This window comes from Herpailurus yagouaroundi, unplaced genomic scaffold, assembly GCF_014898765.1.
Source record: "Herpailurus yagouaroundi ecotype Mexico unplaced genomic scaffold, PumYag 180, whole genome shotgun sequence".
Taxonomy (NCBI): domain Eukaryota; kingdom Metazoa; phylum Chordata; class Mammalia; order Carnivora; family Felidae; genus Herpailurus; species Herpailurus yagouaroundi.
Window position 1 is genome coordinate 14,999,570 of NW_024412411.1, and position 27,273 is coordinate 15,026,842.

The 27,273-nt window shown below is 38.6% G+C and overlaps 1 protein-coding gene across 3 annotated transcripts in view; it reads left to right on the forward strand.

Annotated features, from left to right (window-relative positions):
• EED (embryonic ectoderm development) overlaps nucleotides 1–27,273 on the forward strand; it is a 197,384-nt gene that overhangs the window by 11,109 nt on the left and 159,002 nt on the right. For all 3 annotated transcript variants that reach the window (XM_040489558.1, XM_040489557.1, XM_040489560.1), the window contains exon 2: nucleotides 21,872–21,972. The gene's annotated coding sequence lies outside the window, so the exon portion shown is untranslated. The remainder of the gene's footprint in view (nucleotides 1–21,871; nucleotides 21,973–27,273) is intronic.

The following is a 27,273-nucleotide window of genomic DNA, read 5'->3' on the forward strand; positions in this document are numbered from 1 at the left end:
AGTTCCCATAGGTAGAGCTAACAAAAGTGTGGGAACCTCCCCCATACCTTGTCTGCACTGAGCCTCCAGCAATTTGTCAATCACAGTTTAGGTTTCCCCACCCTGGGACAGTTCTGGTGGTGGTTTCTGCTTGTACATTCTGCCATTTTAAGCTGTGATTCTCAGTGTTCACCTATTTCTCCAGTATAGGGAAGAACAGTGATTTGCCCTGTGACCTCACTTCTTTGACAACTAAGAAGAGTTGACTTTCAGTTTGCATAGCTTTCTACTTGTTCTTATGTTGGAGTGGTGATAAGGGACAAGAAATCAGAAGACTGGACATACTGATTTTGGGTGCCCATGAGACACCAAAATGGAGCTGTCTAGTGTACCAAAGAATATAATATGGCTTCGGTAAGCTAGAGATACAGATCCAAATGATATGAGTGTACAAGTAGTTGGCAAATCTTGGAGTATATGAAGTTAAATTGGGAGTTAGCTCCCAGGAGTGAAACAGAATCCTGGGGAATTCCAACATTAAAGAGGCAGCATACAATTTTATTTATTTTTTTTATTTTTTAAATGTTTCTGCTTTATTTTTGAGAGAGAGAGAGAGAGAGAGAGAGAGAGAGAGAGAGACAGAGCGTGGGGGGGGGGGCGGGTAGAGAGAGACGGGGAGACACAGAATCTGAAGCAGGCTCCAGGTTCTGAGCTGTCAGCACAGAGCCCAATGTGGGGCTTGAACTCGTGAACTGTGAGATCATGACCTGAGCCGAAGTCAGATGCTTAACTGACTGAGCCACCCACGTGCCCCAAAGAGGCAGCATATAATTTTAAAGGAGCACTGAAGATATAGTCACTCTCTGATAAAACTAAATTTTCACAGGTACCTTGTTATTACTCATATAAATTTATCAAAGTTCATTACCTTTTATTCTTTTCCACCCACACCTCCCACACCCCAATTAACTAAAGCAATTATATTACATAATCTGCTCATCCTGGGACAATTGTTAACATGGAGACTTTTCAAAATTAAAATATTTCAAACTACCTTTTAAATAAGGTTCTATAGATTGGTCTATAAATCTTCTTCTGTTTAAAAAATATCATTTTAAAGGAAAGATATTTTATTCCAGTAGGCAGTCCAGAGAAAGTTTCTGAGTACCAAATTCTAAATCTCCAAAAGTAGGATTAAAATTTTAGATACTGAAAGATTCCAGGAAACGGTTGCATTTCTGCATGCTACAGTAAAATGAAGGCAGGAGGGACACATCTGCCAAACTTTATATTATAATTAAATCACTTTGTACTGACATAGCTTTACTTTAGAGGAGAATGTTTGTGGGGATTTTTAATCAGATAAAAATAGGGCTGCTGTTTTCTCTATACCAATTAACATAGTTGACATTTAGCCAGATCTGCCCTGGACACAGCAGGGGATGTACAGTTTGTCCTGATTCTGTGGGAAATGAAAAATGCAGTACTTGGCACAAGAAAAAATATGTGAACCCAAAAAATGTTGTCAAATATAGAAGTCAAATTAAGAAAATTGATTTACTGAAGGGCAGTCTATGCTTTCTAGAGAACAAAGGAGAAGAAAGACTCTCTGGACTATTCAACAACATTGAGTTTAACTATAAATATGATATGCCAGTGAATAAATATATCTGGTTAAAGATATTTTTCCACAACTCAATTAAATATGCAATTATTGCCGTGAGTTTCAGAAAGAAACTGCTCACAGCTCACAGATAACATATAAAGACGTGTTAAAAATATTTGCACAGGGGCGCCTGGGTGGCTCAGTGTGTTAAGCGTCTGACTTCAGCTCGCGTCATGTCTTGCAATCCATGGGTTTGAGCCCTGCGTGGGGCTCTGTGCTGACATCTCAGAGCCTGGAGCCTGCTTCGGATTCTTTGTCTCCCTCTCTCTCTGCCCCTCCCCCATTCACCCTCTGTTTCTCTCTCTCTCAAAAATAAACAAACACTTAAAAAATTATTTTTTGCACATTAAGTCTGCTTAGATATCATCTAATCAAATTCTTTCATGTATGGATGAGGAAAATTGTTCCCAAGGATGTTAAATTACTTCCATAAAATCACACTGATGCATTGCCCTCATAGATCCTTTGGTTCTCAAAAACTTTATGGGAACGTCAAAGCTATTGAAGCATTTCAAATTTATCAGAGTGCCTGAAGAATAGTTTATTCTTGTTTATGGAACTTATGATTAACTAATTATGTGAAAGAAAAGTGCCTTTATATTTATAATTTCTTAAAAATTGATCTAAGGTAGGGGCACTTGTGTGACTCAGTCGGTAGGGCATCCGACTTCAGCTCATGCCATGATCTCGTGGTTCGTGGGTTCAGGCCCCGCATTGGGCTCTGTGCTGACAGCTCAGGGCCTGAAGCCTGCTTCAGATTCTGTGTTTCCCTCCCTCTTTGCCCCTCCCCTGCTCACGCTCTGTCTCTCAAAGACTAATAAACATTTAAAAAAATTAAAAATAAAATTGATCTAAAGTATTTTACTTCATAGTTCGACCTTTATAAGTAGTAGATTGGAAACATAAAATCGCTGCTGTTGGATATTTACCCACAAAAACAGCAAAATTCATGTATTTCAAACTAAAATATGAAGGTGAACTGAATATTTGAATAACTTGTAATAATTCAAGTTCATAACTGCAAAGAGCATTTTATATACTTAGGGTTATGGCTCCAATACAGTAGTTCAGGTGACTGTGTAGAAAATATTTTGACTCCCTGTATACCCTGAAAAATTTGTGGCCTGTGCTAGCTAGCCTCCCAGATGAACTTCACTGATCCTCATCTTCTGGGTTTTGTGCCATTGTGTAGTCCCCTCTCACAATGAATAGGACTGACCTGTGTAACCAGTACAATATTGGGGAAATGATGGTGTGTGACTTCTCAGGCTACTCTCTCTTGGCTCTCTCACACTGGCAGAAGTCAGACACCATGTTATGAGAACACTCAAACAGTCCAACGGAGAGGTCCACATGGCAAAGAACTTAGGCCTTTTGCCAGCAGCCTGCATTAACTTGCCAGCCTTGTGAGTGGGCCATCTTGGACGCAGATCCTCTGGCACCACAGCCAGGCCTTCAGAAGCCCTGACCAACATCTTGATTGCAACCTCAGGAGAGACCCTGAGCCAGAACTACTCAGCTAATCTGTTCCCAAATTCCTGACCCACAGAAACTGCATGAGATGTTGTTTTAAAGCCTCTAAAATTTGGGATAATACATAACTATATTGGACTTTTAAAAAATATATATACCCTATGTGTTAGTTTTCCTAGGGCTGCTCTAACAGATTACCACAAATCTGGTGGCTTAAAACAAGAGTTTATTCTCTCACAGTTCTGGAGGCCAGAAGTCTGAAATCAAAGTGTTGGCAGGGCTGTACTCCCTCCAAAGGCTCTGAAGGGAGAATCCTCCCTATGTCTTTCAGCTTCCGGTGGCTCCAGGTGTTCCTTGGCTTGTGACTACATAACTCCATTCTCTGCCTCCATTTTCAGGTGACCTTCTCTTTTCCATGTGTCTCTCCTTTATGTGTCTTTAAAAAGGACACTTATCCTGGGTTTAGAACCTACTCAGATAGTTGAGGATTACTCATGTCCACATCTTTAATACAATTACATCTGCAAAGAGCTTTTTTCCAAATAAGGTCATATTCACAGGTTCTAGGATATGGACATATCTCCTTTGGGGGGGGGGCGCCGGGGTCACCATTCATCCTACTACACACTATAAGAGTTTATATATAGTTTGAATATATAATTTACTTAAGTCTTACCTAAAAGAGTCATGAAGGCAAACTAATGATAAGATGGTAATAATAATGGGGCACCTAGGTGGCTCGGTTGATTAAGCATCCAACTTCAGCTCAGATCAGATCTCTCGGTTCATGGGTTGGAGCCCCACCTCGGGCTCTACACTGACAGCTCAGAACCTGGAGTTTGCTTCGGATTCTGTGTCTCCTTATCTCTGCCTCTCTCCTGCTGGCACTGTCCGCCCCCCCCCCTCTTTCTCTCTCTTTCTCTCTCAAAAATAAATATGAAAAATAAATAAAAAATAAAAGATGATAATAGTGGTAATAAAAGACCTGGTTAATTGAGTGCTCCAGTGGACGGGTTTGATTACTCAAAGCTGCATCATATCATCTTTTTTATGAACCGGAATCAGGAGTCCTGGGATCCAGCCTCCACTGGCTGTATGGTCTTGCAGGAGACTTTACTTCTATGATCTTTCCTGGGGGGAGGATCTCTTCCCTTAGCCTCTGTGTGCAGAGACATCTACTAGAGTAGCACCTCTGGCCTGTCTTTGCTTCCTTACTCATTCTCCCTAGTGACTTCAGGAAAAAGAAATGAATGTTCTTTGCCAGGACCAGGACTAGTATAAGGTCACCAGGACTAAGGAGGCACCAGGGGCACAAAATTTAAGAAGACCCTCACTCTCGTGGTGCCTGGGTGTGTCCATCAGTTAAGCATCCAACTTTGGCTCAGGTCATGATCTCAAGATTTGTGAGTTCAAGCCCCACGTGGAGCTCTCTGCTGTCAGTGTGGAGCCTACTTTGAATCCTCTGTCTCCCTCTCTCTCTGCCCCGACCCTTCCCTAAAATAATTAATAAATAAACAAACAAACAAAAAAAGAAGATCCTCATTCTCAGGGTCATGAGGCAGACACATTCCAGGTATTACATTATGGGCCTCACTCCAGTGCCACTCGAAGAAGCTCTCCCTGCCAAATGATTCAAGATCACATCAATCCTTCTCTACTTTGATGCTCCATAATAGTTGCCTGTATCTCACAGTTCACAGTTTTTATAATCTGTTCTCTAATTGTTCCAGTATACATCATTTAGATTGTAAACACCCTCCCTTCAATGTTGTCTAACCACATTGGAGCACATTATGTGCACATCACTACACATTTATTGATTGACCAAATTAATAGACACACTTCTTCAAGAAAAACCTACTTAACATGTTTTTCCTCCTTGAAAATCATTTTTTCTCAAAAATCATTCATTATTTTAGAACATAGTACATTTTCCATTTGGACTATTTTCTTCACAGAAATCATGTAGTTCTTAAAACATCTGAATCCAGGGCGCCTGGGTGGCGCAGTCGGTTAAGCGTCCGACTTCAGCCAGGTCACGATCTCACGGTCTGTGAGTTCGAGCCCCGCGTCAGGCTCTGGGCTGATGGCTCAGAGCCTGGAGCCTGTTTCCAATTCTGTGTCGCCCTCTCTCTCTGCCCCTCCCCCATTCATGCTCTGTCTCTCTCTGTCTCAAAAATAAAAAAAGAAAAACACAAAAAAAAAACGTTGAAAAAAACATCTGAATCCATTGGGGCACCTGGGTGGCTCAGTCGGTTGAGCGTCCAACTTTGGTCAGGTCATGATCTCACCGCTCGTGGGTTCGAGCCCTGCGTCAGGTTCTGTGGCTCTGTGCTGACAGCTCAGAGCCTGGACCCTGCTTTGGATTCTGTGTCTCCTTCTCTCTCTGCTCCTCCCCTGCTCATGCTCTTTCTCTCTCTCTCTCTCTGTCTGTCTCTCAAAAACAAATAAATAAACGTTAAAAAAAAATTTTAAACATCTGAATCCATCATGCAGTCTTCTGCAAGTTAGTTATATTTTTAAAATGTGTTCAATTCTTGGTATTAATTTGTTTTCCCAGTTTCTTAATTTTGAGTCTATTTGTGAGGCTACTGATCTAATTGTGTTATTTTAGACAGGGTAAAATACCAGTTAGGCCAAAAAGAGCTTGCTTGGGTAACTGTGTATAAACTCTGCCTGAAAGTCCCACTGCTAACATTGTGGAGGTAGAACCAGACCATACACAGAGCCCGGTATCATGTGCCTACATATTTAAAAGTTATATATCAAGCTCTTAAACTTTTGGAGAAGTATGTCCTATCCTTCTACTTTGATAGATTTTTTTTTCTTTCCAGAATTTCACTTTTATATTTTCCATTTCTATTTTGGCCTCAACGTGATCTCATTCTTATGCTCTAAAAGATTAAAAACCAAATGTAATTACATTCAAAGTATTCAAATTGTGAGTATATTTTCCATCAAAAAAAGTAAATATAAAAGACTGAAAAATTACAATTATTTTTGGGTGAAGATGGTCTAAAGTACAAACTTCCAGTTAGAAGATATATAAGTTCTGGGGATATAATGTAGAGCATGGTGACTATAGTTAATAGTACTGTATTGTATATTTGAAAGCTGCTAAGAGAGTAGATCTTAAAAGTTCTCACCACAAGAAAAATAAATTTGTAACAGTGTGAGGTATGGATGTTAACTAAACTTATTGTGATAATCATTTCACTGTATATACATACATCAAATCATTACATTGTATATCTTAAACTTATACAATATTATGTCAGTTATTTCTCAAACTGGAATAAAATTATAATTATTTTACATGTTTAAAAACTGACTTCTCTAAAGAATTCAAAGTTATATCTCAAAATTGAAAAGGAAAAAATAAATTATAATTATTTAATATCAAAATTTTAAATCAAAATCATAGAGAAAACTTAAAATTTACCTGCATCTATTTAAATATATTATTAAAAAGAAAACTATTCTTTATTCTTGCATTGACCATCTGGTAGTCAGTGGGAAGAATTGATATCATGCTTCATGCATGTTATGTCTAGCTTACATATTCACACATTCAAGAGTAATATGAATTGTTTTATATTGCAAATGTTCCTCAGCAGTCATGTTTAATTATTACAAATAATATACTAATTCATGGGTACTTCTGGAAACACAAAATGTAAAGAAAAGCAAGAGAGGCGCCAGGGTGGTGTAGTGGTTAAGCATCCAACTCTTGATTTTGGCTCAGGTCATCATCTCACGGTGTGTGGGTTTGAGCCCCACATTGGGCTCAGCACTGGCACTGCAGAGCCTGCTTGGGATTCTCTCTCTCTCTCACTCCCCTGCTGCTGCTCTCTCTCTCTCTCAAAATGAATAAATAAACTTAAAAACTTTTTTCAAAATAGATACTGGGTGAAATGGAAAATGATACTGCACTGTGCAAAAATCTTTTGCACTCATGCTGAGACGAAAGAAATGAAAAGTTAGTCCTTTCTCCTCTCTAGGTACTCCTCTTACTCAAACCCACCCACATCACTGGTGTTCATCTCCAAATTTGGTGGCAGTACAATCCACAAGACCTCACAGCATTTAGACACAGTTGCCTTTTCACTCAAGAAATAGGACAAGAGAGGTAAAGAAGCGTTTCCCAGGGGGCTGAATGCTGTTAAGCATGAAAGTGGATGTTTAAGGACACATGTGCCAGTGCTGAGCGCCAAATCACAAGTGTCAGAGGTACCCATGTGCTATTAAACAGATTTATTTTTTGTGTTTGTGATATGTAGGGCCTTCTAAAACACAGAGCCTAAAGCGAGGCCACCTTGCTTGGGTGGCAGGGTTGATTGTATCACTGTGCCAAAAGTCAATCACTGAAGGTCAGAAAGTTCTTTCTAGTCCCAATAGGGTTCATGGGTTAAAGAATTAAGCTATTTGTAGTGATACGGTATAATAGTGAGAACACAGACTCTGGAGACATAGTGATTGGGTTCACATCCCAACTTTGCTACTTAGTTGTCTAACCTTGGACAAGTTAGTTAACCTTTCTATACTTCAATTTCCTCATCTGTAAAATAGGGATGATAATAATGATACTACTTTGAAGGAGAGTTGCAATGTTTAAAAAATACTCATCTCACTGACTAAAGTGAGTAAATATATGTGAGAGAAAATGTAGTGAATATATTTTCCATCAAAAAATGTAAAATGGGGCGCCTGGGTAGCTCAGTTGATTGAGCATCCAACTCTTGATTTAAGCTTGATTTAAGCTCAGGTCATGATCTCACAGTTCATGAGATAGAGCCCTGCATCGGGCTTGACAGCATGGAGCCTGCTTTGTATTCTCTCTCTCCCTCTCTCCCCCTCCCCAACTCATGCTCTTTCTCTTTTGCTCTCACAAAATAAATATATAAATTTTTTTAAATGTAAAGTAAATATAAAAGATATTTTGCAATATAAAATTACTCATATTACTCTTAAATGTGTGCTACATAGGCTAGCATATGTAGGCTAGCATATGTAAGCTAGACAAAGACATGTATCAACTATGTGCACCCTCCAAATCATTGTGTAGAACCAATTCACTCTTGGAAAAAGTACAATAATTAATTAAAAAAAAAATAACAACAACAACAACCAGCTTTTGGATGCCTTTTGTGGCCAAGCACAACATTTACATTGTATCATTTAATCCTCAGAACAGTCCTCAGAGATAAACATTATTTTCAGTTTTCAAGGAAGAAATTAAGAAAGGTTCAGTAATCTGTTCAAGGACACAAGTAATAAGCAACGGTGCTAAACTTCAAATGGATGTTTTCTGAGTACTAAACCTAAGCTCTTTTCAGTTTGTTCTTAGTGGACCAAACCATGTCTCTTAATCGCAAATTCTAAATTCTAAGATCATACAGTGGTAATGTTATCGGTAGGAATGGAAATTATAAATAACTTGCCACCACCAAACTTTGAGCTCTTTGAGGACACAGGTTGTTTTATTTAGCTCTTAGCACAATGCCTGGAACACTGTAGACACTCAATAAATGCTTGTCAAACCAGTAATGATTAATCTGGGGCCAAAAACAGGCTAAGGAAGTTAACATCATATTTTGTTAATTGACAGCGTAAAATAGATTCATTGAGACAACTACAGTGCTCCCTCTACTTCATATAACAAAATTTTACATGATTAATATTTTTTTAAAGTTTAGTCATCTCTGTACCCTTAGATCTTGTTTTGACATTTTTAACCATGGCATATGGAGATTGACTTTGATTCTTCCATGAATCTTTTTGAAATGAGGACTCAGTTTATTCAGATTTATCTGGATGGCACTATTACTTCCCTGATCCTTGCTAGAAAATAAGTTACAGAATATTTGAAGATGTTTTCCTTATTTAGATTTGAACTGCATGGGGCTTTTTATTGTTTTCCAGAAAATTCTCATGGGCCACACAGGGTTCATACCAGTCTGGAATATGGTTGTTTGGCCCACCCACCATTTTCAATAACATTTAAACTTAGGTTTGTATATTTAGGGATACAATGATGATGCTATGGATTTTTATCCTAAGTTTCAGTTCTTTTGGTGTTCCACAAGGAGCAACCACATCTAGTACTGAGCAACATCTTAAAATACATTGCCTAGCAAATTGTAAGGGAAAAAAATGAATTCCTTCAAGTTTGTCTCTCTTCTACTAGACCAGAAGCATCAGCTATTTATTTATGCTTTAGTCCAGATTGGGAGATAAGAGGAGTTCAAAGGGAGATCATGTAGCCTTCTTCATGTCTATTTTCTTCAGTTGGGCTGAAAAAAAAATGTGATGACTGAAGCTCCAGCAATAATTTTGGGCCACTAGGTACAAGCTACATACTGAGGGTAGCAGAGCAACAGGGTAAAAGAGAGTCTGTGTCCTTGATGATTATAATTCTGCCCTACCAACCCTGGACTGTTTACTTCCAGAATTCACTTATGTAAGAGAGAAATGAATTTATATCTCATTTAAGCCACTGTTATTTGCAGCTTTCTGTTTTTTTCACCTCTCTACCTAATCCCAACAAAGAGTCTGTATTAAAGTCCTCATATGTTGTTTTTTTTAAATTTTTTTTTCAATGTTTATTTATTTTTGGGACAGAGAGAGACAGAGCATGAATGGGGGGAGGGCCAGAGAGAGAGGGAGACACAGAATCGGAAACAGGCTCCAGGCTCCGAGCCATCAGCCCAGAGCCTGACGCGGGGCCTGAACTCACGGACCGCGAGATCGTGACCTGGCTGAAGTCGGATGCTTAACTGACTGTGCCACCCAGGCGCCCCCTCATATGTTGTTTTATCATGGGCAAAATAAAAAGAAGGATGTGACTTTATCTCCATGATCATCTTTTTCTACTCCCGATACCAAATATTATCCCATTTCCATCTGGCCCATAGAAGCCAGACACCTAAACAATTCTATAAGAAGACGGAACTTATTAATTTATCCTAGCATATGAATGTAGTAGCAATTTCTCAAATAACATGCTTATATTTTCCAAGCTGGCCTAATTAAATACACTGGATTTTGTTCTATGAAATTGATTTAAATGATTCTCCTGCACTTTACACAGTTCATTAATTATATACCTTTAGGGCTCTAGAACCTTTTCCTAGAGTACCAAGAAATGTAAACTAGCCAAATGTGACTTTTAACCTCAAATTTCAACCTGCTTTATATGTCACATTGAAAAGTACTGCACAGCTGTTTTCCAGAAAGACTAGTTTTTCTTTCAAATCTTCCTTCATTTTTATAATCTAATCTCTAAAATGTTTCAACGTATGGTTATATATTGAGTCCTATATTATAAGGCTTAAATTCATTTCTTTTAAAGTTTGCTTTTTACCCTTGAAAAGGTATGCATTCTCAATAGTGAATAATTATTGTGAGATAAAGAATAGAAGATGGGAAGAAAAAAGAAATTGAAGATAAAATTGGGCTTTAACACAGAAGAAAACTTACCTGGGTGCACATTAAACATTTCGCTAAGTAAATTCTTACAAGGAATACCAAAAGATTTTTAACCAGCAGTAACAAAAGCTTGGCAAAACCAAAAGGCAGGTTTCCTTATGATCTAATAAGATAATTTTGTCTTCATAATTAGCAAATTGATGTTGCTAAAATAGCACATGGAAAAGTATGCTCAAATGTTCCGCCAATGGGAACAATGTGCATGATTCAGACTATGAGCAAAGGCAGCATAGGATGACTTTAGGGAAATGCACACAATTGCCAAATCATATCCTCAGGCACCAGAATGTGTGAGTCCTCTACCCACTACTGATTCTTGTCTCTAAGATATGTTGACACATTTATTTGTCATGTGTCTTTCTTCAGTCTGCAGTGTGGTGTAATACAAAAAGTATTGAGTTCAAGATTAGAAGACTTGAGCTCTAGGCCAGGCTCTCACACTTATGGCCCTGTGCATGCCACTTGACCTTCCCCAGTGTCGGTTTCCTCATCTGTAAATTAGGGTTAATAATACCTGTAATACTTGCCTCACAAGTGTGTTGTGAAAATCAATGACATGTATGTATTAGTGCTTTGTAAACTACAAAAATTAAGCATTCTCTTCCTTCAGATTTTGCCACCTATACCTTCTACTTATGATATTTCTTTTCCTGAAATCTGTTTGGAAAATTAAGAGCCGGTCTACATCTTCTAGTGGCCTCTCTCAAGAGCAAATCCTTTATCCACCTGAGCCCCTTTATCTAAAAATGATGAGTTGGACTAGACTGACAGGTCAGAATTTTATTTAGCAGCAGAACATTTTTATTCGGAAGATCAGCATAATGAACAAAAGTAGGGTTGCTCTTAGTTGAGATGGTTGAAGCTGGGATGAAGAGAACTCAGAGTCCTGCCTAATTAGACCTCCCCCACAAAGATACACACTATACCCCACTCAACCAGCTCCTAAGGTCCCTTACAACAAACCTTAGATCCTCCTATTCTGACTTTCTATAATGTTGATTTTATGATTCCAGCCCTGATGTTTCTATGATTCTTCAAGCAAAATTCACTCTAATGTAAAGGAGTAGAGAAAAGCTGTAGTATGTTATGGATGGATAGATGTGACATTTGAACTCTTGTTAGCTGACCAACAACTTTGTTGAAATGTAGCCATGTCAGTCTAATCATGTAAGTACCAAACTACTTGAGATGGACGCTGTTTGAAATATCTCAACAGTCTTCATGGATCAGAGCACTCTGCCGAAACTATAAAAGTAAATATTGAATGGGCACTTCTCCAATTTGTTCTCCACTAAATATACAGCAACACTGCAGTCTCTTTGAAACCATTTTCAGTAAGAGTGACTCAGAGATTAAGAAGCCACTTATAACAAAGTAAGTAATGCAATGCCATTTCTCAATGCCCCCAGACAAGTGAGACTGTGTATGGAGGTTGGCTTCAGTGTACACAGATCATAGAATCACAGAAAGTCTGATCTGGAAATCATGTTAGAGAACAACCAACCTATTTTATAAATGATGGGTCTGAAATCCAAAAAGGCTGTGAGCTGCCCAAGTTTAGGAATTCATTCAAGCTTCATTAAGTAAACATTAGCTAAGCACTAACCATGTGCCAGGTGGTATTGATAGGAAAACAAATAAAACATGATCTCTGTCCAAGTAGTGGGAGAAGTCAGACAAATAAATCCATAATTGCAGTCAAATTATTGCAGCACCAGGACTCGAAACTCTGTGTCCAAGTTCTTAGGCCAGTGTTTTTACCACCAACTTACACTGTCTCTCAAAACAAAACAAAACAAAACAAAACCCATGAGAAATTAGTAGTGAGGAACTATAGCCAAATTGATCCAAAGATATATTAATGTAAACTAAGCCTAGGTCTTTGGGGTGCACAAGTACTTATTCACATTTCTTGAGGACCTAAGTAATAAGAGGGTTCTATCCTTGTATGAAAGAAAATGCTTACAAAAATCTTTCACTAATACTAGTAAGGACTTCCTAGAAGACTGAGGAAATCATGAATGGAAAAGTCCTACAAACTAAGCATACATAGCATGGCCTTTGCTCCAACTTTGAGGAAGTTGCCATCAAGGTCAAATTCATGAAAAATTCCATTACCTACTGACATACTTTTCAACCTATTTAAGCAAGAAAAAGAGATTTCAATTAGCTGTCTTCCTGTCTTCATGTGCTTATTATTTTTATTTAGTATTTAAAATAATGAAAAAATACACAAGATTTCAAAGATCTATGCCACCATCCAGAAAGAAAAAAACAAACAAACAAAAAAACTATGGGCATACTTTATAAAATCTCATTTCTTCATTACTAGTAAGATTTTAGGATGAATTTTTTCTGCATTCCTGCTCATTGTCTTCTCTAAACTGCTTTGTGGTTCTCAACTACATCAAAGTAAAATCAGCACATATACCTAACAAGAAAACTTCAGGGAACAACACCAATCAACCTACATTTATTTGTCCAAAGTTTAGCACTAGTAGATCTGAGGACAGGCATCTTTACAAAGAATCCATCATCTATCCATCCATTTATCCATTTGTTCATCTAGGATGCATTTATTGACTACGTTCTACATGAATACCATGATACGAAGAGCTATGTGGAATACTAAAAAAATAGAACAATGTTTCTCAAAGTGTAGTTTGAGGACCTACCTCCATCAGAATTACCTGGAGAATTTGCTAAAAATGTAAGTTCCTAGACCCCACTAGTATAGATTTTCTTTATTGGTTTAGTTCCCCATTGCAAGCAACAAAAACAAATTCTTGCTACCTTAGACAAAGAAGGAACTGACTGAAAGGATATCAGGGATTCACATAATTGACCAGAGATTGGAACCGAGGAAGCTTTAGAGGAACCACAACAAAAATAACACCACAGGAACAATGTAGTCATCATGCTGACACTGTAATGATTTCCAGTTCTAACTTTGGTGTTGTTTTACTGCTATAGACCGAAATTTCTGAAGTAGAGTCACCAAATGATGGAGTGTCACCAAGCCCAGGTGACACTTCTTCAGACTAATCGTCCAAAGGGAGATTCCTCTAAAGGGAAATTAAGATGAAAATGAAAAGTGGCATTAAATGCTGGTTAAAACTGACAAATGCCTGGTTACATGTTAAATCAGAATCTCTGAGGGTGAGGCTGGGGGGGGGCGGGGAGGAGAGGGTATACATTTTTTAAAAAAGCTTTCAGGGGCGTCTGGGTGGCTCAGTCGGTTGAGCGTCCGACTTCGGCTCAGGTCACGATCTCGCGGTCCGCAAGTTCGAGCCCCATGTCAGGCTCTGGGCTGATGGCTCAGAGCCTGGAGCCTGCTTCCGATTCTGTGTCTCCCTCTCTCTCTGCCCCTCCTCCATTCATGCTGTGTGTCTCTCTCTCTCAAAAATAAATAAACGTTAAAAAAAAATTTTAAAAAGCTTTCAGATAATTATGAAGTATTCTAAAGTCTGACCAACACTGATGTAAATGATATGATCTATCCCCTGAAATAGATTTAAATCAGAGCAGAAAGCAAAGACATCTTATTTATGAAACTGGAGAATAATTCCAAGTTTCTAATTAAGTGTTGTCTATCTGTGGATGTTGCCCCCATTTCCACCCCTTGCCCTCATCAGCCATCCAATCAAAAATGAGCATCTTTGTAAAAAGGTATATAATGCTTATTACAATAAAAAGTAACTATACACATATTTTTATGGAAAAACTAGATGCATAAAAAGCAAGTTTGGAAGACTACATATCAAAATGTGAACAATGGAAAAGAAAGAATAATTCCAAAGACAATATAAACAAGTTCATGACAGTTATATAGCATAGATGTACTTGATATAAAAGATATAAAATAAAAATAAATGTAACTGAAATTGTTTACTTCAAACTCTTATGTATACTTTCTGTATTTTGTAATTTTCCTGGAATGAGGAAAATAATGTCCTAATCCAAATTATTGAGAGTATAATTGATCATTGTTAGTGACCATGTTTAGACTTTCATATGGCTAGTCGTTTCAGACTTTCCAAAAACACTGCATGTCAGATTTTCTTAAATTATAGAAATTTATGGGGTGCCTGAGTGGCTCAGTCGGTTAAGTTTCTGACTCCAACTCAGGTCCTGATCTCACGGTTTGTGGGTTCGAGCCCTGTGTCAGGCTCTGTGCTAACAGAGTGCTAACAGCACAGAGCCTGGAGCCTGCTTCAGATTCTGTGTCTCCCTCTTTCTCTGCCCCTTTCCCACCTGTACTCTGTCTCTCTCTCTCAAAAATAAATAAACATTAAAAAAATTAATTTTCACCATTATCACTTACTGTACATTAAATGAAGATAAATGGTCACCAGCAAGCTCCTCTAGTACAGCTAATGAAATAATATGTTTGTCTGTATTTACTCATTGCGAACAATATCTGAGGATCTTCCACATATATAGTTTTATCCTAAGAACTATGTTATAGGAAAACAATTGTAGGAAGGCACTAGCTAAAGAAAAAAGATAAATTTAATAGGAAACAACTAAAGAATCATGTGAAAGCAACTTATAAACAAATACATGATGGCATAATCTAGATTCTAGTTAGTGTCATCTCAAACTAAGCAGTGGATGAGAGCAAGACAAACCATGAGCATTTTTTTGTTTTGTATTCATATTAGGTAGGCATAGACCTAAAATAGAAGACTTACAGGCAATTCTGAAATAGAGTGTCAACCACTGTGTGGTAGCTGTGGCCTAGGGTAACCAAGAACAGCCTGAGTCTTTTCTTGTTAAGAAAGTGTCAACTGGTCACCAACAATTGCCATGTCTCTAGCTGATCACAGGGCTCAGAGGCAAAACTGAGAACAAGGAGCCAACAGAGCAGTTAGTAGCTGTGTTCAGGAATTAGGATGGTAGCTGGCTCCTAGTAGGAGCTCAGTAAATATTCCTTGTTGAATAGTCATTCATTTGGAAAGAACTGCTGCTGTTACATTGATTTATCCAACCTTTCTCCCACCCTTTCCTCCTCATTTTCTCACTCCTCTGGGTCCCTGCCACATACAACACAGCGAGATAATAATCACCATCCACAATATAATCTTTGAATGAAATATTAAATGTGTATCTGGATGCCAAATACTTAAAAATACGTTGCAAAACATAACCTAAAATGTGCATTTAGCTAGAGGCCCATCTAAAAAAAGAAAGAAAGAATAAAAATAATCTGAGTTCAAGCGAGAAAGAATGTGCTGTTTTTATGCATAATATTTCAAGCTTTGCCTCTATGAAGCTTAGATTTGCTAAAAGCATATTAAAATGCAGCTAGTTGGCTAATTCACAAGTCAAGTCTTGTGGGTGTAGACCATTATTATTATTATTACTATTATTATTATTATTATTAACATTTAATAGTATTATAAATATTTATGTACTGCTGTACATTACCAAAGTGCTTAAAATTAGTTAAAGCCAAAAGCAGTATCATCTTTGTTCACTAATGAGAATGAAGTTTGACTGTTTTGTGGAAACTACAGAGAAAAAGACACATGGACTAGAAATTTAAATATTTGATGTAAATTTCAGTTAAAATATTAAACTGTGTAATTTAACTAAGAACATAAGCTCCACACATTAAAAAATCAAATTATTGAGGCGCCTGGGTGGCTCAGTTGGTTAAGTGTCCAACTTCGGCTCAGGTCGTGATCTCGCGGTCCGTGAGTTCGAGCCCCGCATCGGGCTCTGTGCTGACAGCTCAGAGCCTGGTGCCTGTTTCTGATTCTGTGTCTCCCTCTCTCTGACCCTCCCCTGTTCATGCTTTGTCTCTCTCTGTCTCAAAAATAAATAAACATTAAAAAAAATCAAATTATTATAATAATGTTATTTTATGTCAAATTTTGCTTGTAATTATAGAACATGACACTGAAAGTCTGTATCAGTGTTCCTATAACTTTTCTGATAATATGAATCACAAGGAATGTTTGTAAAAAATACAATTCCTTGACTCCCAAGACTTGGAGTTTCTGATTCATTGAGTCTGGAATGAGACCGGGGAAATTTTGTTTTTAACCAATACCATAAGAAATTCTTATTATCAGGGAAAATTGAGAAACAGTCATTTCTGTGAACTAGTATCCAACTCCAAGACCCCATAGGAACTTGGAACATACAAACTTTATAATCAATCAAACCTTACTTGTATAATCAATCCATCAGGCACTGGGCTGATCCACATCTCTTTTGATCTTCATGGCATTCCATAAGATATCCATTTCTCTGATCAAATTTTGAAATGCTGAATAACTAGATCAAAAGAAAAATTGAATAATTAGACCAAATTCACAAAGCCAGGTCTATCTGGCTCCCAAACCTATGCCAAATCAGTATGTATTTTTGTCTGCACATTGCCAAATCTTGCATCTTAGAAAAGACAAAAAAGGAGGAGAGGGAAAAAGAAAACAGAATTCCAGTAAGTGTCCTTAAGCTTTTCAAGAGGTTATTGAATATGCACACTAAGTTAAAAAGTTAAACCCACCTTAAGTTCTCTAGTTGAAATGTAAAATTGTTAGGAATTGTTTAAAATTGTTATAAATTGTTTCAAATTATTAAAAATTATATTCTCGGTGCCTGGGTGGCTCAGTCTGTTGAGCGTCCAACTTGGTTTTGGCTCAGGTCATGATCCCAGGGTCATGGGATAGAGCCATGCAGCGGGCTCCACACTGAGCAATGGAGCCTGCTTAAGATTCTTTCCTCTCCCTCTGCCGCTCTCCCCCCTTCCTCTCTCTCTCTCTCTCTCTCAAACTAAAGTAAATAAATAAACATAAAAATAATAATAATTTAAAAAAATAAAATTACATTCTCCAGTTGAAATGTAAAATTGTTAAAAAGAATCATGTCCCAGGGGAAGACCAAAGGGAGTAAATGGTCATAAAATAAATAAAAAAAATATAGTTGATTTCTATATTAGTGTTAAGATAGATGTTATTTTGTTAGGAAGTGTAGAGTTCCTTTTGGTTGAGGAAGTAGAGGAAGAAGTAAATAGGTCATGGTATGTAAGGGAATCTGGTATATTATTTCTCTGAAGTTGGCAAGTTAAACTATAAGGAGATCATTCTTTTCTTGTGGGTGCAACTCTTAATCCTGACTGAAGGACCTAAGGCAAAAGTTATGTACAGTCTATACCTCCAACCTTTATTTTACATTAGTGCTGCTGAGAAGGAAGATTCTCCAAAGTCTCTCTCCATAAGCAAGCCTACTTAAGAATCAGGTTATCTTGTACAAGTGCAAGAAATAATTGACCTGAGCTGAGCTAACTTTTTCAGAGAACACAAGCTGAGGTGAGCTAGTTTTTGTACAGAATACAGCTATAATGTTACCTTGAAAGGCCCAACAAACAAAACCTCTGGGCCTTGGATGTAGAAATGGGACAAATAGCATGACAAGAAATGGTAGACTCTGTCAGCAAATTGTTATTGAAATTAATGCCCCTCCCATTTTTGGTTTGTGGTAGTGGTCTGAATGTAGACAATGGTGATTACCTTTCAGTTTTGTTATAAGATGTGGCTACTTCCTTGGCTTTCAAAAATTCTACTTCCTTGGTTTCTTTGTCTCAATGTGTCACAGTATTTCTGCTTTAAGTTAGGGGAGATACCTTGAAAATAGACTTGGGAGGGGGGCAGCTATAGTTTAAGGGAGAACTCAGTGTAGTAATGAACTTAGCTCAGAGGAGCTTTCAAAAAACTAACAGACCCATCAACCAGTAAGAAGACATTTATGGGAATGAGTCTGTATAATGAGATGGCCATTGTAAAAGAATCTGATAAGCTGAGAGGGCCTGCTATGAAGCAACATCAAACCATATTAAGCCCTATCCTTCTTATATAGATGGGACAAGCCAGAAATTAAGAACTTTGTGTTAGAAGAGCAAAATGATATCCCAGTGGAGATGTTTAGCCACTAGGGCAAAAGCCAGGAAGGGTGGGTGGGAGTGTGGGGAGGTGCCTGGAAGGATGGTTTTTTAGTTTCAAAGAATATTTTGCATATAAGGAAGCATCCTAGTGATTATGAATTATTTTTATGTTTTGTCCATATTGAATTTATTTTATTTACACTTAATTTCTTAGCTGAAAATAGGTTTTGAAGACCTAAATGTATAAAGTTGTTGAAGAAAAGGCCTATTTCTCAAAGGCAGTAAGCTCTCTTACAATAATAGAGTAATGATCGACTATCAAAAAGAATGAAATCTTACCATTTGCAACAACGTGGATGGAACTAGAGTGTATTATGTTAAGCGAAATATGTCAGAGAAAGACAAATATCATATGATTTCATTCATATGTGGAATTTAAGAAACAAAACAGATGAACATAGAGGAAGGGAAGTATAAATAAGATAAAAACAGAGAGGGAGACAAACCATACGAGACTCTTAAATACAGAGAACAAAGTGATGGTTGCTTGTGGGGTGTTGGGTGGGGGGATGGGCTAAATGGGCAAATGGGCACTAAGGAGGGCACTTGTTGGGATGAGCACTGGGTGTTCTATGTAAGTGACGAATCACTAAATTCTATTCCTGAAATTATTACTACACTATTTTAACCAACTGGGACCTAAATTAAAAAAAAAAAGTAGGAGCACCTGGGTGGCTCAGTCTTTTGGGCGTCTGACTTTGGCTCAGGTCACGATCTTGCAGTTTGTGGGTTTGAGCCCCGAGTTGGGCTCTGTGCTGACAGCTAGGAGCCTGGAGCCTGCTTCAAATTCTGTGTCTCCCTCTCTTCCTGCCCCTCCTGTGTGCATGATCTGTCTGTCTCTGTCTCAAAAATAAACGAACATTAAAAAAAACTTTTTTAAAGTAATGATTAGTAAATCACCACTGAATTTAGTAGTGATAATAATAAAGTAAGTAGTAGTAATTCTTCTAGGAATTGACTGCCATGATACCTTGCATGCCTGAGATCAGGAGCTAACTCCATTGTTCTTTGAGATCTTTCCAATTTTAAGAACTATAAATTTATGAACCAGAATCTGAGGGAGAAGAAAAATAAACCCTTTTCTCTTTAGTGTGTCAATGCATAAGAAACATTTTCAAACCAGATTGTATTATTTTTTCATGCCATGCCCTATTCTATCTGTATGCCAAGTGGAAAATGTAGTTGGAAATGTTTTTTTGGCCAAATATAACTCTGTTCTGGGAAACTGCTTCCTTTACCAACCACAGCTATTCAGACACATATTAGAATGTAGTATAGGTGTCCAAGGAATACCCCCCATGGTCCCCTAAGCCGCTGCATTAACTCCTAGGGAAAATAGCAAGTTGATGACAGAGGTATCTGGGACTGGCATTGGTAACTGGGCTCTTTCTTAAAGATCTCTAACCTAGCCAACAAGATGGCTGTGTGTTGTGAGAGAGGACAATGGAAGCATCTGGTAATAGCCAAAGAAGTTGTCCTTTTAGACATTTCCATTTGACTATCTCATAAGTCTACCATACTTAACTTTCCCAAATCAAAACCAATTCCCCAAAACACGTTCAACCTCCAATCTTTCCTATCTCAGTAAATGGCACCATCATATGCCCAAAAATTCAAGTCCAAACCTAGGACTTATTCTAGTTTCTGCTTTACCTCACTCCCCAAATCCAATTTATCAACAAATTCTGGAAATTCTGAACAAATTATTCTGAAGGAAATCTTGAATTTCTGCATCATTACTACTATTATCCTGCTCTAAGCCACAGTCATCACTCATCTGAACTACTATAAAAGCCTCCCATTTTCACTGCTGTTCCCTCTATACTCCGTCCTCTAGCCAGAAGATGGAATCATCTTTTAGAAAAACAAATCAGTCCAGGGGTGCCTGGGTGGCTCAGTCGGTTAAGCTTCCAACTTTGTCTCACATCATGATCTCCCGGTTTGTGAGTTTGAGCCCCGCGTTGGACTCAGTACTGACAGCTCAGAGCCTGGAGCCTAGAGTCAGCTTCAGATTCTGTGTCTCCCTCTCTGCCCCTCATCCGCTCACACTCTGTCTCTCTCTCCCTCTCTCAAAAATAAATAAATGTTAAAAAAAACTTTTTTTTTTTTTTTAACAAATCAGTCCATATCTCTTCCTGGCTTAATCCAACTTTGTCCATAGCCTCCCACTGTAACTTGAACATAATCAATGGTCTTGCCACACCCCATAAAATCCTATATGGTCTGGCCTCTGCCTACATCTACAATCTCATCTCCTATCTCTCACCCCTTTGTTCAATTTGCCCCAACTACATTGTCATTTCCTCTGTTCCATGGACAAAGCTCCTTTGCACTTGGATTCCTTTTCCTGATATGCTCTTCACAGGCCTTCTTATTAGCTGTCTCCTCCTAATTCATGTCTCAGCTCAGTTATTAGCTCCTCAGAAAAGCCTTCCCACCTTTCTTCTCCCTATTCATTAGATTTGGGGGGAGATAATTTTTTTTTTTTTTTTTTCACTACGTGCATCTATTACTTTGCTTTGTAAATTAAGGTAAAAATGTATAAGTAAACAAAATAGCCTCTTTAATCACTATTATATCACTTTGTTTTGCTTTCTTCATTGCAGTCATCATTTTCTCACATTAATTTTCTTTATTTATGTTTTCTTATTTATTGTGTGTTTCTCACTGGAATGTAAGATCTATGAGAGAGGAATTATTTCAATGACCCACATCTGGCATGTCAACCAGTGTATCCCAGCACCTACAAGGTCATTTATACATTGCAGATTCTCAATAAATATTTGTTAAATGAGTAGATTTCAGTTGCCTAAGAAGTTGTTTCCTTTGGCTGAGAACGGTCATGTGCATTCATTTGAAAAGAGTGTTTAGTGAAATATTCTGTTTGCATATTAAGATACTATTGCCAAGGGACACCTGGGTAGTTCAATCAGTTAAGTGTTCAACTTGGGTCCAGGTCATGATCTCATGGTTCGTGAGTTTGAGCCCCACATCAGGATCTCTGCTGTCAGCACAGAACCTGCTTCAGATCCTCTGTACCCCCCTCTCTCTCTCTCTGCCCCTCCTCCCCCTCAAAAATAAATAAACATTTAAAACAAGATACTACTGCCAATACCCATGCACGTGGAATGGTTCCTTAATACAAGTGAGAAATTGTCAAAATACATGCAAAGCTCCTAACAAAGATGGCAAATAGATTAGTATCCAAATCTATTTCACATGTCAATGGTAAGGTTCACATCAATGTGAAAATTGAAAAGCAAACTTTATGTTGTTTTGAATCTGATAGCTAATACCTGAGTTCTGCTTTCTAGGCAGTGGTGAACTGTGTGGAATTGCTGATGCTGGAGTTGAAACCTGAATATGAGGATGCTCTAAACTGATTTGCAGCACAGTAAAAATGGAAGAATAAGAGGTAAGGATAATTGCCTACACACTCCAAACAAGACACAAAGTTATGAGGATGTGGCTATGACAATTGTTTAGAATTAGGGCTTTGAAAAATAAGAGTTCTCATTGATTGAATGCCTACTGTGTGCCAGGTCATTGTCTATAGTCTTTATAGAAACAATTTAGGTGGGTATTATTTCCCCATAGCTATGTAAAAAGTAGAGCAATAACTTAAACTAGATTTTTCAAATCCCAAAGTTAACATGCTGTCCACTGTACCTCTCAGTCTTCTGATGATGCACTCCATTTATTTCTGTGATTCCTAGCCCAAGTTTAGAGCCTGGCACAGCATCCTAACAGAATCATGCCTCGCTGGACAGTAAATGCCTCTGCTGCCAGCGGAGGGGGCACCTAAATGTCCAAGCTGAACTGAATCCAAGGTTTGCTGACTAAGCAGGTTTCAAGTTTCATGCTCACGCCTCTTCCTCCTCCCTTTCTTTCCCAACATCCCTTGAAGCTCACCTCTCCCACCGTCCACTGGGGAAAGCATCTTCCAGGTGCTAATAAGAAAGATACTCTGGCCATAGTGTGATGGAAAGAGGCAGCTCGGCAAAATCACTGCTGAGAACCTGGGCAGGCTTAGACAATGTGATGTGAAGAGCTGAAGTGTGCAACCCACAGAGAGAAAGAATTGGGTAGAATGCAGAATTGAAGAGGATGAGCTTAAGAGGAAAATCTTCCTGACAGAAATGAATTAGTTATGGGATCAACTCCCCAAGGAAAGGGATGTGGCTCCATTCCCTAACTCCCAGGCAGAAAACATACTAGAAAGGACAAGCAGGAGACAAGGGGAGACATCAATGACTAATCGGTGCTTTTCACCTTTGAGTTTTATGAAGATGAATGGAGTACTTTTGAATGGAGGAATGAAAACAATAATAAAAATGAAGAGATGGTACTGACTAAGGCACTGCAAAGATAAAGAGGAATAGAGGCTTTTGGCCCTGTGCAGAGTGAGAAAAAACTTTTCTTCCAACTGGGAGATGCAGAGGTGAGCAGTTCAGAATTTTGAATTCACAGTTCAGGCTCTGCCACTTGCCATTTATATGAACCTGAGTAAATTAACCTTTCTAAGCTACAAAATAGGATATTATTCCTATAGGAATCCTATAGGAATCTCCTATTTTGTAGGTTATCTCTCACTATAAAATAGGGATAACATCTTTACAGAGGGTTCTTGTGAAGATTAAGGGAGATAATTTGTGTCAAAACAGTGTTTAGCACGTAGTAAGCACTCACTGAATGACAGCAATTATTAACGGGTTATGGCTCTGTGCAGAGGGAGAATATAGCCAAGATCACTGTTAATCAAGGTCAGATTATGGGGACAATTCTTCCCTTTAGACTTAAGGATGGTGCCTCCTTGGTTGAATCATTTGCTATGTTGATGTCTCATACCCTCTTTATTGACTTGGCTTTCGGCTCACAGAGAAGATGAAGCCCAAATACAATAGACACCACCCCTGCTCTCAGGCAAGCTTGCTAAAGAGCAGCTCAACCCATGTTGGTACTCTGCATCATTCTAAAGATAAAACCATGTCCCCATTGAAGGATATTGTGCACAGATGATAATAGTAACAACACTAGGGGCGCCTGGGTGGCTCAGTTGGGAAGGTTCCAATCTAGGCTCAGGTCATGATCCCGCAGTTTGTGGCTTTAAGCCCTGCCTTGGGCTCTGTGCTGACAGCTCAGAGCCTGGAGCCTGCAACCTGCTTCAGATTCTGTGTCTTCTTCTTTCTCTGCCCCTCCCCCATTTGTGCTCGTGTGTGTGTGTGTGTGTGTGTGTGTGTGTGTGTGTGTGTGTGTGTGCGCGCGCGCTCTCTGTCACTCAAAAGCAAATAAATAAACATTAAAAAGAATTAAATAGCTAAAAAAAATAGTAACAGCACTATACATTTATTCAATCTTTTACTATTTACAAAACACTGTTACTTATAAAAGGTTACTATTTTTACTTCATAGATGAGGAAACAGAGGCTTAGAGAGGTGAAGCAATTTGATTCAAGTGACATAGATAATTGGTGGGTGGAGCAGGGATCCACACCCAGCTCCTCTGACTTCAAGTCTGGGGTTTTTCTATATCACAAGATGATGTAAAGGATGGGAGCAGGTAGCAAATTAGAAAGCCATTTGCTTCCAATCATAAAGACATTGAATTTTATTTACTTTTTAAATTTTTTTAATGTTTATTTATTTTTGAGGTGAGGGGACAGGCAGAGACAAAGGGAGACATAGAATCCAAAGCAGGCTCCAGGCTCAGAGCTGTCAACACAGAGCCAGACGTGGGTCTCAAACCCACGAATGCGAGATCATGACCTGAGTTGAAGTCAGACACTTAACCGACTGAGCCACCCAGGCGCCCCACATTGAATTTTAGAACAGAAAGTAGCTTTCAGATTGCCTAATACTGTGGTTTTTAGACTGTATCCAAGGAATCCTGTAGGAAGTGGGAAAAACCAAGCAGGAAGTAGGATTGTATGCACCTCAGTTTTTATCAGTTAATTTTATAACATTACAATGTACTTTGAATGAATGTTTAAATCATTAAGACTTTCCTTTAAGAAGAATGAAGTTGAAAACTCCTAATCTAGTGCAACTGTTTTCCTTTCTCTAGTATGATACTGAGGCCTGGTCTGGTTAAGTAACTTGTCCAAATTTCATAACTAGTTAGAAGCAGAGTGAGGAATAACACTGAGTCCTTGTCACCTGCATATTTGATAAGCATGTCGTAAATGTCCTCATTCTCCAACTATTTCCCTTTGATTATCTCAAGCAGTCATTTAAATCATCAAGAAATAAGCCCTGGGGTTATTCTCTCCTGATGATTCACTATGTGACCTAATCAGTCCACTGATCTCTGTACCCTTGGCTTTTCCATAGGTAATAGGGAATGATAATTCCTGTCTAGGCAGCTCTCAGTGGGGGTGTTGTAATGATTGTAAAAAAGAACATGTGGAGGTTCACAGGTTTCTTCCAGGGAAGGAGACTCAGAAAGTTCAAGATCTTAATTATTTACAAATGCCTACCAAGTATGTCATTGCTTCTAAGGTGACCTTTGCAATTTACCATCCCTGTGTATTTATTGTTCCTTATTTGAGAAGTCAATGTAGTTTATTTTTGTAACCATGTTAAGATTTATGAAATAGCCTCAAAACTTATCACATTGGCTTTCTGATAAGACTGTGATTTCTTACTACTTGCAGGTGGTAAGTAAATCTTTTAAGGTTAAACACCTTTCATTATACACATGTTATAAAGGAAGTGATCACTACTGGGTTCTAGCAATCATGGGGAACCTAGAACCAGATGAAACCAAAGGACTTGCATGCAGGTTACAGAGTTTGTAATTTGTAACCCTTCCACCTAACTGGCAGTTTTTCCTTCTTCAACAAGGAATACTAGGAAAATGCTATCACAGACCTTCAGGCTAACCTTGAAAGCAGCCTGAAGACTGTGTGTCATCTTGGCTGAGTTCTTTATTTCTCTGAGCTTGTTTTCTCACTTGTACAAGACAGACATTGCATTCCCTTTCCACCTCACAGGGTCACCAAGGATCAAAAGAGAGAACATAGGGTGACATGTTTTTAAAACCGTGATGTGGGGGCGCCTGGGTGGCGCAGTCGGTTAAGCGTCCGACTTCAGCCAGGTCACGATCTCGCGGTCCGTGAGTTCGAGCCCCGCGTCGGGCTCTGGGCTGATGGCTCAGAGCCTGGAGCCTGTTTCCGATTCTGTGTCTCCCTCTCTCTCTGCCCCTCCCCCGTTCATGCTCTGTCTCTCTCTGTCCCAAAAATAAAATAAAACGTTGAAAAAAACAATTTTAAAAATAAATAAATAAATAAATAAATAAATAAATAAATAAATAAAACCGTGATGTGTATGCTAACTGAAAGGATGGTCATTTTTAAGAATGTGTTAGGGACACCTGGGTGGCTCAGTTGGTTGAGTGTCCAACTTTGCTCAGGTCATGATCTTGTGGTTCATGAGTTCAAGCCCCACATCAGGCTTGCTGCTGTCAGTGCAGAACCTGCTTCAGATCCTCTGTCTCCCTCTCTCTGCCCCTCCCCCACTTGCATTCTCTCAAAAAAAAAACTTTAAAAATTTTTTGTAAAGAATGTGTTAAATACTATATTTATAATGTACGTTTCAACTAAGTCTTCTAAATTTGTTAGGAATACCTACTTTGGAATGATCAACTACTTAGGATGAAGAAAGGTATTTCAAATTATGCTGATCTCTATAAAGAGAGTAAAGTGGCAATATTGAGCAAGACGAAGTTAGAGCTAAGGAATTCCCTCCTTAACTGGCATTATCACAAAACAAGAAATAATTTTCTATTTTCAATTAAGAATATTTAAAATTTTTTTTCAACGTTTTTATTTATTTTTGGGACAGAGAGAGACAGAGCATGAACGGGGGAGGGGCAGAGAGAGAGGGAGACACAGAATCGGAAACAGGCTCCAGGCTCTGAGCTATCAGCCCAGAGCCTGACGCGGGGCTCGAACTCACGGACCGCGAGATCGTGACCTGGCTGAAGTCGGACGCTTAACCGACTGCGCCACCCAGGCGCCCCAAGAATATTTTAAATATAGGGGCACCAGGGTGTCTCAGTCAGTTAAGCATCCGACTTCGACTCAGGTCATGATGTCGTGGTTCATGGGTTCAAGCCCCATACCGGTCTCGGTGCTGACAGCTCAGAGCCTGGAGCCTGCTTTGGATTCTGTGTTCTCCCTCTTTCTGCCCCTCCCCTGTCTCTCTCCCTCTCAAAAATAAACAAACATTAAAACATTTTATAAAAAAAGAAAAGAATATTTTAAATTAAAAAATAAGAAATTAAACAGGTCTTTACCAAAATTCTACTCTGGATGCCTCAGATTTCTAACTACAACTCTTGGAGAGTAGCATTTCTATGCTTATTCATGTTGATACTTTCAAAAATCTGGACCTAGTTTCCATTATGCAGACAAGCCACAGAAGTGGACCAATATTTTAAGACTACAATGTTTACTAATGGATGTCTGGCTAGAAACAGTGTTGGCAGAATTTTGGCGGAGGCATTTACTCTCACTAATGATGTGGAACAGGGCTGCGTAATCATGTCCACTTGTATAAAGTCTACCCAATACTTCATATTTTGAAATAGAACCAGAAACAAGCACCTCCAAAAGTCCTGGGATTTTCCTTGGAGAAACATTATATCAGAACTGGTTTAGGGGCGCCTGGGTGGCGCAGTCGGTTAAGCGTCCGACTTCAGCCAGGTCACGATCTC